Source organism: Macrobrachium nipponense, chromosome 7 (assembly GCF_015104395.2).
Source record: "Macrobrachium nipponense isolate FS-2020 chromosome 7, ASM1510439v2, whole genome shotgun sequence".
NCBI lineage: Eukaryota > Metazoa > Arthropoda > Malacostraca > Decapoda > Palaemonidae > Macrobrachium > Macrobrachium nipponense.
In genome coordinates this window covers 61103329-61113328 of record NC_061109.1, presented here as the reverse complement: position 1 = coordinate 61113328, position 10000 = coordinate 61103329, and positions in this window count along the sequence as shown.

Below are 10000 nucleotides of genomic sequence, written 5' to 3'. Positions count from 1 at the left end.
TTTCTTTTGAGGCAGTTGAAGTATTCCTTTTCTCATTCTGCAACACTTTACAACAGGGAAAATGTATAAAGTTTTCATCACTGAACTGTTTCATAAAAACATTTGCCTTGCAGTTTTAAGTTCAAATTCTTCAAATGATCAGTTATATCAGATAAGAAAGCTAAGCAGAAAACCAGTCTGAATCTGAAAATGCTTCTGGAGAGCATTACCCTTATATTGCTCTGAGAGCCACACTGAGTATCATTAAGGGCCGCATGTGGCCCTAGGGCCGCAGGTTGGGGACCCCTGGTATGGTGGATAGCGTCGCGAATACCGATCAGATGTGGCAGGTTCGCGCCTTCCCCAGGCCGATGAAAAATCACTGGCTCTGTGTCATGATCAGTTACTGCTGCAGTGTGGGGTCTGCGGTGGGAGGCTGAAACCAACATTTTTTGGAAGCTTGAATTTCCAGTCACTGGAAAATAGTTTTTATCTGATGAAATAATAATAATAAACAGAATGGAACAGGCATTTAAACGATTGATTCGAATGCTGAGTTCTTGAGCAATACTTCCATCCCTTCCCAGAAATAGGTCTGAGACGAAAAATGCAAAGAAATGTTGAGACCATTCTTCGTCCAAGAACAGTTTGCCTGTAAATGACGATCATCATCCTTTCGCGAAAGCATTAAGACCTCCCAATCCGAGAATAAAGCCGTGAAAAGACGCATAAAACTGAGCTGTGTTGTCGAGAGAACCGTAAAGAAAACAAGAAATCGACGCAATTGCGCGAAGACGTTGCATCTGTCGATAAGAATAGAAAGGTATTGCTGGGGAGATACATTTATGTCTCAATAAATAGCCTGAGAAGCAGACGTATCTCTTCCGAAAGCTGTCTGCTCCGCTTAACCTTGGGAGGAAAACCTCCAGTGTGCTTCTTTGGCTGCTTTTGGACCTGACGGAGTGACGGCATTTCAAATTCAAGTTGGGTCCCTTTTTTACCCTAAACACAGAAACAAACTTATTCCTTGCTAATGTTATTTGGCAGCAAAACTAACAGAGAAACGTTCCAAAAAAAAGCTGCATTGAACAGAAGTATTCCGTTTTCTGTAAAATAAAAAGCTGGTCTCATTCCGAAGCCTAGAACGAGATTCAAAGTTGCCTTTATTTGATTAATGAAGTTTTATTCACGTATCAATCACATAAATCATTGTCACATAACTGGAAAATCTGAAATGGGGAAAATATATCACTAAATATATCACTAAGGGAAAAAGAAATATTTCAATCTCTTTAAATTTAATGTTTTCATGACTATTATTGCAAGAGTGGGAACCTCTGTAGAACCTGTCGATCTTCCTCATAATATTTACGTTTTCATTTATATAGTTCATTCATTAATCAATTAATATATCTATTATTACATTTTTAAATAAATGTTCAATTTATTCATTAATCTAAATATTTGTTTGTATATTTATCTAATTCATTTATCAAACTTTCATCTACTTATGAAATTTAGGGTCCCTTAGCCTACATGTTAGTATGTTATATATATTACTATTTGAATTTGTGTTGTTTGTTAAATAAAGCATTCTTCCCCATATTTAGTATGGAAAACCTATTTTCAAAAAACATAAAATATATAAAAAAAATCAATATTTACTTTTTTCATCAAGTCTGTGCTTGATTTGAAAAGCTTTCTGAAACATAGGCAACGAAAATTATGTTTTCTCTTGAGCGAAGACTTTCCTGAAAGCCTCTTCCTTTCTCAGAGTCCTCCTCAGTTTGCTTAAACGTTGTTTACTTTGTTCTTAGACCTGCATCTCAAAAGTCTCGCATTTTGTCTTCGCTTCGTCATTTTTCCACGAGAAAACATGATTTGATTATTTTTATATTTTTTTACAAATTTACCTTACAAAAGACTTAACTATGACCTCTTCTTAGCATTTAATCAATTAGCAAACGCTACGTCCGTGTGGAACGAAATAATAATAATAATAATAATAATAATAATAATAATAATAATAATAATATAATAATAATAATAATAAGAGGAAGTGCAATACGAAAAATGAAACCATAAACCACATAGCAAGGAAGTGCAATACGAAAAATGAAACCATAAACCATAAACCACATAGCAAGTGAATGCCGGCACTTGCACAGAACCAGTACAAAAAGAGGCATGATTCAGTGCAAAAGCCCTCCACTGGAGCCTGTGCAAGAAACATCAGCTACCTTGCAGTAATAAGTGGTACGAGCACCAACCTGAAGGAGTGATAGAAAACGATCAGCAAAGATCCTCTGGGACTATGGTATCAGAACGGATAGGGTGATACGTGCAAACAGACCAGACGTGACGTTGATTGACAAAGTCAAGAAGAAAGTATCACTCATTGATGTCGCAATACCATGGGGCACCAGGTTGAAGAGAAAGAGATGGGAAAAAACAAAAAATGGATAAGTATCAAGATCTGAAAATAGAATAAGAAGGATATGGGATATGCCAGTGGAAATCGTACCCATAAATCATAGGAGCACTAGGCCACGATCCCAAGATCCCTGAAAAGGAATCTGGAAAACTAGAGGCTGAAGTAGCTCCGGGCCCTCATGCAGAAGAGTGTGATCCTAGGCACGGCACACATAGTAAGAAAGTGATGGACTCCTAAGGAGGCAGGATGCAACCCGGAACCCCACACTATAAATACCACCCAGTCGAATTGGAGGACTGTGATAGAGCAAAAAAAAAAATCATAATAAATAATAATAATAAATTTAACTACTTGTCCTGGTTATGTACCATAAACGAAAAAATAATAGACAAAATTTGAATCGCAGGACTAAAACTTATTATGAATCTAACATTAGGTTTTAGCCGTGATGCAATAAAGATGTCATCACATACAGCACAATTATAAAATTAAATTGGGTCAATCGAAATAAAGTGTTCTTTGAAAACGCCTCAGATGATAAACAGTAAACCAAAAGTAACTGGTAAAGAAATGAAGGACAAATTAAAGTAAAGAGTTCCTTATGATATAAATCGTTCGCTCACTTTAAAAATATAATCTACGAAAGTTGTGTTAATTTCACTCGGTGAAGAATTTGTTTTACCTTTTGGCTTTAGGTGGATGAATATCACGGAAAACAAACATTTTTACATATACTGAAAGCAACCAGCTTGTTTGTAGATAAGGATGTGATTTTATATATATATATATATATATATATATATATATATATATATATATATATATATATATATATAATATATATATATATATAATATATATATATATAATATATATATATATAATATATATATAAATATATATATATATATATATATATATATAAATATATATATATAATATATATATAAATATATATATATATATCTATAATATATATATATATATATATATATATATAGTATATATATATATAATATATATATATATATATATACTATAACATATATATATATAAATATAATATAAATAAATATATATAAATAAATATATATATATATATTATATATATAATATATATATATAATAATATAAATATATATATATATATAATTTATATATATATATCTTACAAGTGTGTAATGTTAATGAATCACATATCATGTCTTGCTTGGAGACAAGCTGAGCTGTAAGGGCAGCTTACTTGAGTGAAGGAATTTGAGTACGTAAGCATTTAACCGAGAGACTGCTCATCCTGTCGTCACGCATGTACATTCGTTTGTACGGATGTTACAAGTCTAATAGACCAAGGCACTTGCGAAAGTCACATTCCTTTCGGTGAGCACAAAGAGGTCAGGTGGTACACGCCAAGTGTCGGGAGAGAATGCCCCCATCGTAAAGGTAAGACTTAGAAAACCGTTACCTTTGAAAGAGAGAAAGTGTGAAATACCTTCTTTTACCTAAATACTTTGAAGAGAGTGTTGTGTGAAGTGTATCTTTTACTCATTGTTATCTTTATTACAGATGGGTTATATTCCATGGTACTAGAGACAGGAATCTCTAACCTGACTAATATGATGACCTTATTGACATTTTGGGTCTGGGAGTGAATTCTTAGTCAGGAGGGTAGAATGTTAACTTAGTAGTTTTCTTTATAGGCAGATTTGGGTTTCTTTCTTGTTTTCAAATTATGACCTGTTTAATCATTTTGTTCTTCTTTTATATTCAACTGCTTTGGGTAATAAATAGTATATTTTTATACTTACGAGATCTTAATAGCCTAACGACATGGTTGCAGACAGAGGGCACCATTGACAACAGGTAAGGTTTCTAATTTGTGTAGTTTAATAAAAGGGGGGGGTAAGAGTGGTGGCAGGCGGTTTAAGAGGCTTTTTATATATTTTATGAGCTGTAGGTACGATAACGAAGAGACTGGTGACCAGTTAGACATAGATGGTTTTTTTGGTAGGAAAAGGGGTTACAATCATGTCACAGGCATCTCAGGGCTCTTTTTGCTGATTCAATGGGTTGGACAGGGGAAGCTGTTCGTGTTCATCTCTCGGGCTAAGTCAGTGTCAGCCATCTTGGGATTCTTGAGCACCAGTGTTTTAAAACATGAAGGGGAAAAGTTTAATTTTCGACGTATTAAAGTGTTTCGCAAGTGTAGTAAATAGTTCACGCATATTTGTGATGTGTGTATACGAATTCAGTTTCCAATCATATGAAGATGTGAGTGTATTTTCAAGTTTTCTTTCTTATTTTCTTCTTTTTATCTTTTATATTTTTCTTTACTTTTTGTTGTTTATATTCCTATTGTTTGTTTGTGGCGAATTTACTCGAGCGGAGTTTTTTGTTGCGAGTCACGCCCTCAGAGAGAGAGAGAGAGAGAGAGAGCTGAGGCATGAGACGGTCACCGAGTCGTAGCACTTAGTAAGTGGTTTGCATTTTTTTTTTTTTTTGTTTTTTTTTTTTTTTTTGTCTTTTTCTATCCCTTCCCTTTTTTTTTTTTTTTTTTTTTGCTTTCGTGGGATAATACACTGGGCATGGGGCAAATTTGCCTTTTGTTTTCCATTATTGGGGAAAAATTTGTGTTAATTTTTCTGGATTGGGTTTTGTGTATATAAATACATTGATGTTATTGAGATCGGGGAAGCTTATAGACAAAATAGCTTTCGGAAACAGAGAAAGATGGCGGATGCTAAGAGTACACAACGCTACTGAATCACGTAACGAACGTGAGTGCAGGCGTGAGTCCATTTAGAGGGATGGTAGATGGCGTTTTATCACAGCCTATCCAAATTTTTATTGAAGGAGTTAATAATTATTTAGCGGGAAAGAATATATCGGACGATATAGAGGCATTTAGAGAGGCGAAAGCTTTGCTAGATTTCAATAGGGGAGACCTCTCCCATCGTTGCCGGAGTTTTCAACTTACAGAATGTTGTACCTGGACGGACTTGCAAGCATTTTTGAAAACTGCGTATGGCTCAAAGGAACACGGAGATATGGTGAGGGACCTTCGGGGTCTTTATAAACTACAGAAGGGCACTAATAGCCTCGTAGAACATAGTTCAAAACTGTTTGACGCAGTGGAGGATTGGGTAGGAAAATTGAAAACATCTAAATGGGTTACAGGGAGTAATGTCTCTTTTGAGAACATTCATAAACTGATCTATTTTTCCCTGCTCTTGCACAATGTATCGGATGCGATAGTGAATAGCTTTGATGAAAAGATTAAACCTACTTCAGACGAAGAATTACTTTATGACCAAATTGAAAAACATATGTTTAAATGTCCCACTGTAGATAGCACAATTTTTAATGGGACAGGCCCGAGGGATAGAGTGCAAAGAGACACAAAATTTTCTCCTCCCCATCTGTGCAAAAAAGTTGAGTATAACAAAAGATCGATTGATCAAAAGCAACAGCAATTGCGCTGTTTCAACTGCAATAAACCAGGGCATCCAAGGAAATTGTGTAGGGTTAAATATTGTGGAATGTGTAAGAGTACCGATCATTATTGGCAGTCTTGTCCATCTAAGATACGGACAGATGCGAGACCTACACCTCAAGGTTCTGGTAATTATAATGTGAGAACTTCCCAGGAAGGTCAAACCAGTGGGCAAAGGGATCGGCGAAATTTTTGGTAGCCCGATCAACAAAAAGGGTACAGGTGATTAGTAAATGCCATTGTGGTCTCGTGGGGGATGCCCCTGAGACTTTGGATGGTGATGTTGATACTAATATTGATGTTATTTCTGATATTAACAATGCTGGGGATGATACTGAGAGTGGTAATGTGTATGGGGCGGTGGAAAGGGGAGGTAATAACCACAAATATAGAGGTGTTTTATCCAAAGATATTATGTTACTACCTGGTTCGAAGACTATGGTAAAAGTTAAATCAAAGGAAATGAGAAAACCCACAGATGTGTGTGTTATTGAAAATAGCGAAAAGCTTAGAGGGGTTGTCAGCACGGCATCGGTGAACAGTGTCTCCAAGGATGGGTTTACGTGGTTAGAGTTGCTAAACTGTAATGATACAATTAGGAGATACCAGAAGAATACATATATATTGGATTTCCAAGATTGGAGTTGTGATAGTGGTTCAGTGGCTATCATAGAGGGGAAACCTGAGTTTTCGGAGGCAGAAATGCAATCAAGGAAACGAACATTTAGAGAACATTTAGCTAATGCGGATTATAGCGAACACGTTGAAGCAATAAGCGGGTTCTTGGCAGAATTTGGGGATACGGTAGCCTTACAAGGTGATAAATTGTGGTTGACTAATGTGTTAGAGCATAAGGTAAATTTGGAGAGTGGCACAAAACCTATTTATATTCCTGCATATCGCATACCTTTCAAAATCAGAGAATAGGTAGAGAAAGAGGTTAATAGATGGAAAGAAGAAGGAATCATTAGACCTAGCATGTCTCCTTACAACTTTCCCTTGTTAGTGGTGCCTAAGAAAGACGGTTCTGTCCGTGCATGCATCGATTTTAGACGTTTAAATGAAAAGACGATCCCTGACCGCTACCCAGTCGCGTGCATGCCAGATCTTTTTGTTGAAATTGGGGGACATAATACTTATAGCTCAATTGATTTGGCGCAGGGTTTCTTACAGGTCCCTCTTAGTGAGAGTAGCAAGGAATATACCGCTTTTTCAGTGCCCAAGGGACACTATGAATTTACGCGAATGCCTTTCGGTTTATCGGGCAGTCTGATGACCTTTACCAGGTTGGTAAACACAGTTTTGCACGGGTTATTGGGCAAAAATGTTTTTGTGTATATGGATGACATCCTAGTCGCAACGGACACGATCGTGCAACACCTGGAAGTGCTTACAGAAGTACTTAGGAGGCTTAGATTAGCGGGGTTGAAAATTAAGCTAGCCAAGTGCTTGTTTTTGAAAAAGCAGATCACATATCTAGGCCACGTCATATCTAAGGAAGGGGTTAGAGTAAATGACAATAAAGTCAAAGCAATAGCGAATTTTCGCACCCCCAGATCAAAAAAAGAGATTAAGTCATTCCTGGGTATCGCAGGTTTCTTTAGGAGGTTTGTGAAAGGGTTCTCTAATATAGCAGCTCCCCTAACTGATGTGTTGCGGGAAGACGTTCAATTTCAATGGAATGAACCCCAAGCAGAGAGTTTTCAAAAGCCCAAGGACGCGCTAATGAATCCCCCTGTTTTGAAGTTTCCAGATTTTAGTGAACCTTTTACATTAGTGACTGATGCAAGCCAGGAAAGTATAGGTGCTTGCCTTATGCAAAAGTTCGATGGGAAATTTCATCCTATAGCTTTTTATAGAAGGAAGTTCAGGACGAAGGGCAGCAACGAGAGATCCATGGCCACCATAGATAAAGAAGCCTTTGCAATAGTGTCGAGCTTAGTTCATTTTAAAATGTTACTGATGGGGAATAAAGTAGAAGTTCTTACAGACCACAAACTATTACTAGATCTTTTTAATAAACCCGATTTGTTGTCAAAAAGAGCTCGATGGATTTTAACTATCAGAGATTTTGATGCAAAGCTCAAATATATAGAGGGCAAATTTAACGTGGTTGCTGATGCTCTCAGCAGGAGTTTTCATGACACGGAAGGTTTCCAAGTCGCGCAAGTCAATAGCAAGGCCATACAATGGGATATAACTCTCATAGAGCAAAGGCAAGATGAAGACGAGATTTTAGCAGATGCAAAAGCGTTTCTAAGAGGGGAATTAGTCAGGAAACATTATAAGTTGCCTTTTTCGGGTTTGGAGTTAGAAGGTAATCTATTGGTTAGGAAAATTGAATATAAGTTGAGAACCAGTGAAAGTAAAGGAGATACAACATAGATCGTAATTCCGAAGGTCCTATAAAAACATATGATGAGGTTCGTGCTAAATACATTTGGAAAAACATGGGGAAAGATGTGGAAAATTTCGTAAGGAATTGTACGGTGTGCAACGCATGTAAGCCTGCAAGGACAACTTCATGCAAATTAGAATCGTATCCTATACCGAGTAGACCTTTTCAGAGAATACATATGGATATCCTGGAGAATTTTAGTGAGTCTAGATATGCGAACAAGTACTTGTTAGTGATAATAGATGAACTTACAAGGATAGTAGAAATTTTCAAACTTAAGCATAAAACGGCTGAAGAAGTAGCCATAGCGTTTTTCAATGGTATCATTTGCAGATATGGCTCACCCGAAGTTCTATTAACCGACAATGGGAAGGAATTTGTGAACAAAACCTTGGAATGTTTAGCTGAAGCCATGGGGATACAGAAAGTAACAATTATTCCATACAGACCCGAGGCTAATGGGTTGTGCGAACGAGCAAACAGTTAAGTGCTCGAGGCTCTCAGGATAACTGTAGGTGGTAATGATAAGAATTGGGACAGATATGTTAATGTTGTTAGACATGATATTAACACTATGGTTAGGGATTCAATAAAAATGTCCCCATTTGAAGCTTTGTTTGGTTGTCCAGCACGAAGCACATTTGATTTGCTAACTATGCCTCATCATGGGGAGGATACGGTCGAGGCGTTGGTATCCACAGCGAGAGAGAGAGACACACTTGTCTCAGCCGTAATCTCGAATCCACAACCAGAGATATGGTACAGAAGAGTAATAGTAAAACATCTGATCCCAAGATCAATGTCGGAGACAAGGTATTTTTAAAACTTAAAGTGAGAAATGAATTAAATTACAAATTAAGCCCGAAGTTTGAAGGTCCTTTTAAAGTCATTGAAGAGAAAATTGGAAACAGATTTGTAGTCTTAGAGGAAAAAACAGGTCGGTCGAGGTTAACACATATCTCGAAATTGAAAAGAATTGATTGTGGTGATTAATATGTTGTCGCGCAATTGCATTTTTTTTCTTTTTTTTCTTGCTGTCTGTTTTTTGCAATTCGGTGGCGGAATGCTTTTACGGTTTTTTTCTCTCTTTTATTTTCTTCTACTGTTTTTTTTTTCTTACTGTGCGGAAATCTGCGGTGTTTTGGCGTAGGATTTCGGGGTTGGTATTTTACGTGGGAAGTGGTTGAAATATGGCAAATTTTTGTTTTAGCTGAGAAACGTGATGATAAACATGAGATTATTCCTGCGTGTATGATATTTGGGGCTGAATTTTTGGGGTTTCACGAGCCAAATAGATGACATTGGGGTTTATATAATTCGGGTAATGTCGTAGGGACTTATGATTTAACGACAATTTATTTTTTTGGAGGGGGATGATTTTTTTGGTGTGGGGTTATTAATTAAATGGAGGAAATATTTTTATCACTAGAGTGGTGTTTTTATTAAGATGGTGAATTATATATATATGTATAAGGAGATGGCATTAATCCTTGGGGTGACTTTTTTTTGTGGTATATAATTATGGAATTGTGAGTTTATCGTAGTTCTTGGGCAGTATCGTTTGGGAGAGTTATGTCTTCGAGATAATTTCGGAACACCTTGGTCATATCTTGGAGATAGTTCTGTGAAATGTGCTGATATGGTTTCAGTATAGAACATTTTTTTGAGAATCATGAGTTTCTGAAGTTGCGAGTCTGAC